The following is an 11,753-nucleotide window of genomic DNA, read 5'->3' as shown; positions in this document are numbered from 1 at the left end:
TCTATCTATCTATCTATCTATCTATCTATCTATCTATCTATCTATCTATCTATCCATTTATCTATCTATCTATCTATCTATCTATCTATCTATCTATCTATCTATCTAAATTGTTATTAATTCTTCTCACTTTCCCCCCTAAATAAACATCAGAAAATTGCAGCGAACACGTAAAGTCACCAGGTACTAACATGTTTGCATGACTGACATGCATGCATGTAACTATTTAAGGCGTCACTAAATTAAACCTCTTTTAAGATTTTATGTTTTTCCTCTTAACCTAATGGACTTACTACTATGTAGCGTGTCTTTTTAAATTATTTCAATATTTTATATATTTTCCCTTTAACTTTGCTTCTATTTTATTAATGCTTATTCAATATAAACTACACTATAAACACAATTTTTTGATTATCCTATGCATCATGTTGAAGCATGTTCTATACCCTTACAAAAATGTAAATGAAATACAAAAACAGTATATGTAATTGGTCACCGAAAAAAATTTTTTAACTAAAAGAGAAACTAAAGAAAATATAATTACATTTAGCTGAGTTAAACTAGTTCAAACGTAAGCTAATATAAAACGAAAATAAATAATGTTTAAACTAACAGAGTAAGGTGAAAACAAGGACACACTATTATATTTCATGCAATGAATGGTTTTATACATGAATAGGAGAACATTTTTATAAAATAATTCAAAAAAATTAGGATAAAGCTTTGAGTTACTATTTAATACTAAAAGTATTAAGTATAACAAATTTTCTGTCATAAGTAAATTTAATCTATTCATTTAACCTTTCTTATCTTTAGTATTGCCATCTTAAAACATATTTTGTTATTTAATTAAACCGATAGTTTATGTTCTTTCAACTCCATCATGTTTAATTATGTTTACAAAGTTATCGTTTAAAATATTTTAATTAACAAATATTTAGCAGTAGATTAATTTACAATATTCAGATATTCATATTAACAGCAATAGTGAAAACTACTCAACACATTGTTTACGAACTTAAAACACTCACACATATGTATATACAAACATACATATACATATTTGTTTATTTATTGGCATAGTAATTTTAAAGTTATTTATCAATCAACTGGAGTAAATAATTGCATATTTACTACCAGCGACATATATGTAGTAAACTGCTTATGTATATTGCACATGTATATAGTATATGTATGTACATTAGAAGGGCTCAATTAAAAGGCAAACGAAGATATATCTTAATTTCAAAAGTGAAAATCGGATGTTTGGATAGTATGAAGCCCTTGGACCAAAATTCATCCAAATGTCTTCAAAATTGCGACATGTATCTTGCACACAAGGTTTACATGGAAAACCAGCCAGACGGATGGTCATAGCTTAATCGACTTAGAAAACGATACTAAACCGATGGGTGCACTTTAAGGTTGGTATAGGACGAATATTTTTGTATGTTACAAACATCAGCACAAACCCAATATAACCACAACCAAACAACCAACACCACCCCCCCCCTCCCCTTCTACAGTGGTGTAGGTTATAAATATGGTACAAGAGTGTTATTTTTGAATTCAAGATTCGCGACTGAAGGACCGTTTCTAGTGTTCCACTATGAGGCTATTATATATTTGCACTTGGAACACTTACACTTGTTTACATGTATACATCAAATGACTGTATCTATATTTACCATATATACACATACATATCCCTTCTCATATTAAGTATTAACAACACTGATTAAGGCCAAAAACACATGAACTGAAGCCATTTTACAAACATTTTATAAAAAAAATTCACTGCATTTACAGAGATTGTTGCAATTGGAGCAAATGATGATGTAATTAAAATTTTAAGGTAATTTTCGTGTTAAAAAAAAGATAAAAGGAAAAAAACTAAGAATTTTTCGCTGGAATTTAATTAAAACAATAAACTGCCAATAAGTAGTTAATGTAAAAATAAAGCAAATGCAAAAAAGAGGCTGAATTTTTTTCAAAAAATTCATATAAAAAAGAAAAGTATTTGTGTGTAATGTGAATTGTACTTTATTTTAACATACACATTTATATCCAGCAAAAACTTACATTGAAAACAAGTTAAAAATCACTACTTAAATAAGTACTTACAAAAAGAGAGTTGTTATGTTTTAAAAACAAACAAAAATCACTCACATAGAATACAAACTTTGACTCCTTCTTCATTAGTAAGTTGAGATATATTTAGATGAAAGTAAATGTTTTTCAAACATACCAAAATTTTCAATTCTAAGTGCAAAATATGGTTAAACAATGGTTAATTATTGGTATATCCTTAACTAGAAGATGTTAATACTTTTAGTTATTTATTAGAAAATAAAGCGAAAGGTGTCTGTTATTACAACATCTAATATCATCACAGTTTGCTCAGAATTTTTCTGAAATTGGTATTAAAAATAGGCGATCTATTAATAGTAGGCGTAGCAAATTATACGCCCACTATTGATAGCCAATATCAAAACGTTTATATTTGGTTGATCACAGAACAGACAGAGTCTTCAAATTTTGTTGGAATTAATTTAGTTTAAATAAAATAGGCGGAACTGAAAAAGTGGGCGGGTACATCTCGTTTTAAGTAAAGAAAATGAGAAACGAAATTCAATAACTACCTAAAGAAGCAAAAAAGAAGTAGAATTTATTCCATGGAAGTACTGAAAAAGACCTCAACACAGACTTGTCATAGAAGGGATGTCCTTTTTATTTGATTCCAAATTCACTAAATCTGAAGTCATTTTCAGGAAGTAATTTTTATGTTTCGTTTTTTGGAAGTTATTTGGAATTGAAATTATATAGAATACTCGCCTACTTCAAAACAAATTTTATAAAAGTCACACATCTCAGAAATTGCAAGAACTAGAGTCCTTAAATTTTGCATGCAGCTGTAGTAGACGTAGCACCTTCTATATGAAGAAAAGATTTCAAAAGATATCCTTAGTATTTCTTCTAAAACTTTAATCACAACTGACTTTCACTAGAGGCGCTTGGCACCTCCCATATTAATTAGATATAAGAATTCATAAAAACTAAAATTCCAAAATTTTGCATGAACATCATTGACATCTATGTGAATATTTAGGAATAAATAAAAAAATGGGGACTAGTAATATATCCGACACAAAGATAATGCTATGTATTTGCTAAGACTAAAAGTGTCTTAACTTAATAAAAACCATAGTAGGGAATATGAACAGACCAAGAAGGTGTGATTGCAATTTCGGGGAAAAGAGGTGCTATCAATACCTCTAGTCTGCCATGACTTTAAACCAATGTTGCCCAAAATATCGATTCCCTATCATGCGAGATAGGACAAGAATATTCTGCTGACGTTGCGTTGACTCACCTTCACTATAAGCTTACTTGTGTATCTTTTTATTTAACAGTATGTGTATGTGCAACACTGCTTTAAACAGATGCTGATCAAATGTATGTTCGGCCTCTCCTTTCTGGTACTACAGTTGGCCAGTAGAGATACAAGCCGAGACGGTTCAAATCGGCGGCGGCTGGCAGCCGGTAATATTTTGCAAATCGCATCGCCACTGACTTATTTCGGCTCAAAAGCTAAGCCGGCTTAAACCTAACCACTGATAAAGATTGGAATCGCACACGTATTTCAAAAAAATTAACCAATTTCAAGGGAGTTGCCACTAATTTATATTCTTATGTCAAATTAAAAAGAGTTACCACATAATATTGTGCTAATATTAAACAAGTAAGAAGTCATAGTCGGGCGAGGTCGACCATATAAAACCCTACACATGTATACGAATAAAATGTGATTTAGTTTTCATAATAAAGCATTTATGTTGAATTGTACCTTGCCTCAGATATACTCAGCCATAAGCCGTTATTTTCTATAATAAGCCACCGCCGCCGATCGAAAATGGTTGCGACGCCGACGCTGATCATTTTGCATCGGCTTGTATCTCTGGTGGTCAGTTGTCCGCAGGACTTTATCCTCACTGGTCAATTGCTTGAGTTTCCATTTGGGATCCTCGTAGCGGCTATAGGTTAAAACCTAATTCGAGGGAGAACCGCTCGGTTAATAAATATGAATGTACAAAGTGAAATATAACTTTTTGGGATAAGTTTCTTTTACCGCTCCTTATTGAGGTGGATTCAGAGTTTTATCTGTGGAGATTTCAGAATGACATGAAAAGCGTCACGATTAAAGTTAAGATGTTGTAAGGACGTGTGTTGAAGTTTACTTTATTTAGAGTTTACTCTAAATAAGCTCCACTTTTCAGAAAAGTTCCTTGTGGCCACTGAAATAAATGTTACCTATTCAATAAAGATCGCTTTAAGAATTCTAGAACTTGTTCTAAAAACAACAAATATAACCACTTCAGATTCCTAAATATTATACTTCTGGAACCCATTCCTCGCAACATTGTTGTATTTCTTAAATACTTCCGAATGGTTTTCAAGGAACTAGTTCTTGAAACTAGTTATACCCAGAAAAAAGAACTGTTTTAAAGTATAGCGTATATATTCTCTAAAGCTTCCTAAGAACTAGTTCCGAAGGTGACAAATTCAAAAAAAAATCATTCATAAAAGATCTGGTTCTAGAGGCAATCCATAGAGCTAAAAAAATTTTTACTGTGATCTGTGTTTTTCAAACCATCAATTACGTCCCCAACGTGCTATTGCCAAAACAACAGAATCAATCTTAGTAGTTAGGATGGACGACTTTAAAAGTTCCAGAAATGCACTGAACTGAGTCTTTAGTAGATGAGAATATTTGTAGGGACATGGCATTCAATTTGGTTTTTTAACTTGATGTTGAGTCCTCCCCATCTATCGGCTCTTATTAGTTATTGCCTTTTCCTTCGTAGGGATTACATTGAGCTTTCTCATGACACTTGTCATTCCCCAAAGGATCTTCATAGGGGTTAGATTGAGCTTTCACATGACACTAGTCATTTCAAAAAGGATCTACTATATTTTACAAAGACATATTCAATAAAAAAGCTTGCACGTAAATTCATTCGTATTGTTGCTAAATATCACTGCAACTGAACAGAATAATTAACATTTTTAAAAGTAATTTTCTTGTTAGTTACAATATAAATGAAGCAGTAAAGAATTTTCAATGGAATTTAATTAAACTGATTGAAAACGTGCAAAATGAAATGTTAAACATTTAACAAATGATAATATAAAGTTTTTAATTTTAACTTTTTTTCGAAACCTTTCATGAAAGTTAAAAAGTGTGCAAAAATTTTTAATCAAGCTTTTTAATTTATTACTAAAGAGTTTCTCTTAATTCTTAAATTGTTGTAAACATCATGCTGATCTTCGTAGCTTAATTTGGTTTATTTAAGGAAATACATTTTTAAAAATAATTTTTATTTAAATCAATTTTTCAAAGAAAAACATTTAAAATTTATACTCTTGTAAAATAATTTAATTTTTGTTTTATTATATATTAAACATAAAAGTTTTTTCTATAAAATTACTTCCAAAGATTTTTTTACTATTTTATTATTTATATTATTTTCTTTTTGTTCTATTTCAATTCAGGTTCTTTTTATTTAAAATTTTTCTATATACTTTTTTTTTGTAACAATTGCCAGCATTTTATTTTTAATTTAGAAATATTATTTTTGCAATGCCATAATAAAATATATAAAATATATATAAAAGGCAATTTAAAAATTCCGAGAAATTAAATATTAAAAGTTAATACAAGATCTGCTTAAAAACAAAAAAAAAACTTATTTAATGCTCTAAATTTATGAGCATTAAATTAGTTTTTTTTAAAACTTTGGAACGGATTGTCGATCGAATGGTTAAAAACGGTATTACCAGGCAGAGACCTCAAATGAAGGCGGCATGCTCATGTAAAGAGGAAATCGGTGAAAAACGCGTTAAAGGAAGTTGTCACTATAAATGTGAATCTTTCAATAGCCAACACTGGTATACACTGATGGTACTCATTGGCATCGAAGGTTTCTCATACCCTTATCCAATTCCTAGACCAGATTAATGTTGACCCGTTGCTCCTTAACTATATCAATTACATGATGAGGAGCAGATGAATAAGCTGCGAGTTGTAACTATCTGAGGAAGGAGATTTTAAGGATACGACCTTTAGCTGGGCACATCCGACAGGCATCAATGTGAGAAGATAGAAGTCTGACTTTTTACAAGAAAGAGCAAAATTTGGCGAGTTTTGTATTAAACAGCTACGCAATCACAACAGAAGCTCCAATGTAGAATTTCTGATCAATAAAGGAATGCGTACGTAACTAAGTAACTAACTAACTAACTAACAAACTAACAAACTAACAAACTAACAAACTAACAAACTAACAAACTAACAAACTAACAAACTAACAAACTAACAAACTAACAAACTAACAAACTAACAAACTAACAAACTAACAAACTAACAAACTAACAAACTAACAAACTAACAAACTAACAAACTAACAAACTAACAAACTAACAAACTAACAAACTAACAAACTAACAAACTAACGAACTAACAAACTAACTAACTAACTAACTAACTAACTAACTAACTATCTAACTAACTTTATTTATCTATCTATCTATCTATCGATCTATCTATCTATCTATCTATCTATCTATCTATCTATCTATCTAACTATCTATCTAACTATCTATCTATCTATCTATCTATCTATCTATCTATCTATCTATCTATCTATCTATCTATCTATCTATCTATATATCTATCTATCTACCTATCTATCTATCTATCTATCTATCTATCTATCTATCTATCTATCTATCTATATATCTATCTATCTATCTATCTATCTATCTATCTATCTATCTATCTATCTATCTATCTATCTATCTATCTATCTATCTATCCATCTATCTATCTATCTATCTATCTATCTATCTATCTATCTATCTATCTATCTATCTATCTATATATCTATCTATTTTGTGTTCAAAGATCATACAATGCAGTGTGTAGTTTTTATTTCATGCCTAGGACTTTGTCTTTAAATAGAAAACTTCTTCTTATCACTTCTGTCAGAGTTTTTGAAGACTTAGGTCCTAAAGTTATTTCAGTTATCTTCATAAAATTGATTTCAACAAGCATATAAACGGACAGACAGACATATGTGATTGTCTAAAAGTTGAGATAAATTAGAGTCGAAAAATAATCTGAACATATTTAGACCCAGATAAAATTAGTGTGGTAGGTGAATTGCTTCTACTACTATTGCCAAACTAAACTTTTATTTAAGCATTATTTCGAAGTCAGCAGTAATAAAATAAAACTTTAGATTCAACTTTTTATATTACGATAATTACATTTGAAATCTCATTTACAAAATTCAAGAGAAAGTTTTATTTCTATTTATTTAAAGTTAAGGTATTTGTAATTTTTTTACAAATACATAGTTTTATCTACGTTTAAACAACTGCATTAATTACAACTTCATTACACTTAGTTAGCTATATAAAACATTACATTGCAATTGTCTTACCAATCATGTTCACATAAAAATGCCACAAAAACTTAAATAAATATTAGTAAATACTTAAGTGAGAAATTGATATGTAAAAAAGTAAATTAATTAACAAAAATAAACATTACAATTTAGTATTCCTTTCAGTAAAAACTTCAAAAGTTAATGTTCAAAACTGCTAACAACTACAACTACTTCTACTACTAATGATAAACAATTCCTTGTAATGGTTAATTCCTGGCCCTCCAACAGACTATGTTAAACCCCAAATTGCATAACGGTATAAAGGGGGCAAAAGCTAAAGGCTTATTGAGGCAAACATTGCAAACGTCATTACGGAAGTTAGTTGCACTACTTAACACAACAGCAACAACAAGTAGCAACAAAAACAAATTATACAAATGGCTGGAATTTAAAAAGGATATAAAATGAAATGAAAAGGAAGAAATAAAAAGTGAATTTTTGTTGCTTTATATTTTTTTCTGTTAACAGCCCTAGACAAGTGGGTAAACAAAGCTGATGATGTTGTTAAAAACCCTCTACAGCCCCCCCCCCCTTTATTTTGTATGTGTTTTCTATAAAAGAACTTTCAGAAAATGGGGGAGAAAGTCCATTTTCTGTGTAAATATTAAAAGTGAATCGTTATGTGGCCAATGGGGCTAATATTTATGTTACAGGAAGTAAAACTTTGCAAATGTTAATGTTTGTTGTGTTTTTTTTTATCTGCGAGAAAAATAGAACAGAAATATTATTAAATGAGTTTTACGAAATGAGCCTTTTTTATATCAAGAAAGCGAAACCAAAAAAATACTAATAATTTTGTTGGTTTACTACTATTAACAACTACATATAAACATATGTTTGTGTATACCTTTATTATCATAAAAATGCTATATTTTGCTATTTACAGACAGACAGACACTTTTAACTATTTTAAAGACCTTGTATAACAATCATATAGACAATAGTCCACAATTTGTGAGGAAATGTAACACTTTTCTAAAATTTTCATTAATACCCTACACAGGGCATTATTCGCCCGTAACAGTTTGCAAATATTTTCACTTTAAAGACCTTCTCAAGTTTGGCTAAAGCCAATTTATATTTTAATTCTGAAAATTTTTAAATCATCCTATATATATTCGTTAAACTAATTTCCGGGAATATGTACCTTTGTATGGTGGCTTTGGAAATTTTGAATCAATTCTCATGATTCTCAACATACTTGATTCCCGGTGGCAAAAAAAAAATAATGTGTGATAAAATTCATCGAATAATCTTTTGTAGTTTCTGAGAAAACAGCTGATGAATAAAACGTAAATTTTTTCGAGGTAATCCGAAATTTTTATTCATAACATTTTACGTCGTGAGTCGATTTTGCTGCTTTGGATAACAATAAATATTTTCGGTGATTTTGGTTAATCTACTTAGCTTAGTTTTAACGTGAGCGTGTTTTACAAAGACAGACAGACGGACATAGCTAAATCGACCCAGAATTTCATAAGGACCCAGAATATATATATACATTGCTGGGTTTTAGATGAATATTCCTTGGTGTAACACACGGAACGACAACATTATATATACCCTCTATCACCACTAATGGTGGTGGAGGTATAAAAAAACAGAAGGAAACCACAAATAAAATGCGGTTACAGACACCGAGTATTTGCAAAAATTTCTCTACACAATAGTACTAGTTAAATGCAGTAATTTCTTTTTTCATTATTTACAGTTTTTTTTTCACTCCCTGGTCTTGTTTTTTTTTTCTTCTGATAACCTTGAATTATTAACTAAACATAGAAATTGTTGAAAATATATAATGAATTTATGGAAATTTTATGCTTTTAAAGGAAAAAACCAGAACTAGAACACAAACAATTTTAATTTATATACATTTTTTTGTATATTTACAACAAAATACCACAATTTTTAATTTACAAATGTTATTGTAAATGATGTTGATTTGAAAAAAAAAAACATTTAAATTTAATATAAAATATACATATTTTTTTGAAAAACTAATTAAGTTTTTTTCCAACGAAAAAAGTTGTTTATTAAGGTTAAATTGATATTAGAATCAGTAAGTAGAAGCGTTTGACGAATCATCTATACCCTTCACCATAAGCCCTCTATTTAAAAAGTACCAATTTAAGAACGAATATGTACTAATAATTTTCCCATTATACATTTCTAATTGCATAATAAATTCAGAAAACAGAAAAGGACTAAAAGGTACAAGTTAAAAAAAAAATGTCCCAAAAAGTCTCCTTTTTATACCCACCATCAAAGAAGATGGGGGGTATATTGTTTTTGTCATTCCGTTTGTAACACATTGAAATATTCGTCTAAGACCCATAAAAGTATATATATTCTCTGTTCTTATTAGATTTTAAGACGATCTATCCATGTCCGTCCGTCTGTCTGTCTATTGAAAACACGATAGAGTCCGTACGGAAGTAGATATCGAGCTGAAATTTTGCACAGATACTTATAGTTAATGCAGTTTGTTTGGTATTGAATATAAGCAATATCGGTCCAAGATTTCGCCTAGCCCCCATAAAAGGCCCCTTCAGAAAATTTCTTTATCGCCCATATCTAGCTAACAGAAATTCGGCACAAACATGTTTTATGGGAACTTAAATCTCTTCGTTCATTACTGACTGCAAGCAGAAAGCTGCCTGTTAAATTTTATAAGGAAAAAGTTTTATAGGATCTAAAGTGATTTTCTTTTGACTCAAAAATGTTAATACACCAGTAAAATTCTACATAAACAAGTTTTTTGAAAGCTTAAAGCTTGTAAAGCCCTCTTAAAAATTACCTTAAAGCTCATTACTAGTTAACAGCGATCATATACTACATAAACAAGTTTTGTAGGAAATCGGTCTATAACTGGTCAAATACGACTACAGCGATGAAATTTCACATAAAAATATTTGTATGAGCCCCTACCCTATGCCCCTATTAAGGTCACCACCTTATTAAAGGCCCTCTTCTAAATATTTTCTCGATGTTCATATTAATATTGACATATGATTCAACATAGATCGATAATATCAAAATTTATTAATAAGAATGATTTGATGGTGGGTATATAAGATTCGGCATGGCCGAATATAACACTCTTACTTGTTAGGCTCTCCTTTACTCGGAGTTCTACAAGCTTAATTTCATTCAAGTTCAATATTACAAAATATTAAGTAAGAAGGAAAAATTATGAAGTGGCCCCTTTAAAAGGTTCAAAAAGTACATTTTGAAAAATGAGGGTCTTACTTCTATGTTCAATATAATAGAAAACTTAAAAGTAACCTTTTATAAATTCTCATTTACTGCGGTCATTTTCATTCATGGACTTAAAATGATCTACCACTTAACCCAAAGATTCTTCAATAACCGGTACAAGACAAAGCCATAAACTAGGTCCTGTGGGCCTTTGTACAATATTATTTGGTTTTGTGATTCAATCTCATTTCAAATCATTCCAAGGAAAATATGACTATTTATCATCACAAGTTTTTATTTCCGCAAACTCTTTTTCCTGGGATTGCTTTAACATCTAGATCAGGTTTTTCATTACAAAAAAATTACATGTGCCCGTGAGAAAGTCGGGTTTGTGGAATGACTGACAGCAGTTGACCAAACCCAATGCATTCACAGATAAGGAGAAAACAATTGCTAGTTGGAACAATAGAGAAAAGTTCCCACGACACACCTGTTCCAACATATTTTGGACACAACACCGAGAATTTCGCTGGCATAAGCGCTGCCGTAGCATACTCTTTCTTTAATGATCCACTCAAGGATCCGCGCAACCACATCACAGGATTTGTTTGATTCGACAACAGCACTTAGAGAACTTCTGCAGGGTATTTGTTGTCAGGACAACAATACCAAACACATAACAAAATATATATATTTTAAAATGTCAGTCTTTTAACTAAGTTCAGCTACCACATGCAGTCCAATAGAACCTCGGAACAACACAATTTTCAAAACTTTGCTCTTATGGCTACCGGTTCATGCGGAACCAGATTGGATTTGTGGTTCGACTACAGGTCAAATCATTTAAAGGAAAGGCCGAGGTACCACCCCTTTTCCCCCGAAATGCAATTACACCAACATAGAAAAAAGACACAAATTAACATGCCCCTGGAAGGCCTATCACTTAAAGGTTTATCAGATCATATGAATAAGTAAATGATAAAGAGATAACCAGGTTTTTGTTAATAGCATAAAGTTTCCTTTCAGTATTTCCTATTGTTTCAG

Source organism: Lucilia cuprina, chromosome 2, assembly GCF_022045245.1.
Source record: "Lucilia cuprina isolate Lc7/37 chromosome 2, ASM2204524v1, whole genome shotgun sequence".
Lineage (NCBI taxonomy): Eukaryota > Metazoa > Arthropoda > Insecta > Diptera > Calliphoridae > Lucilia > Lucilia cuprina.
This window is presented reverse-complemented; position numbering follows the sequence as displayed.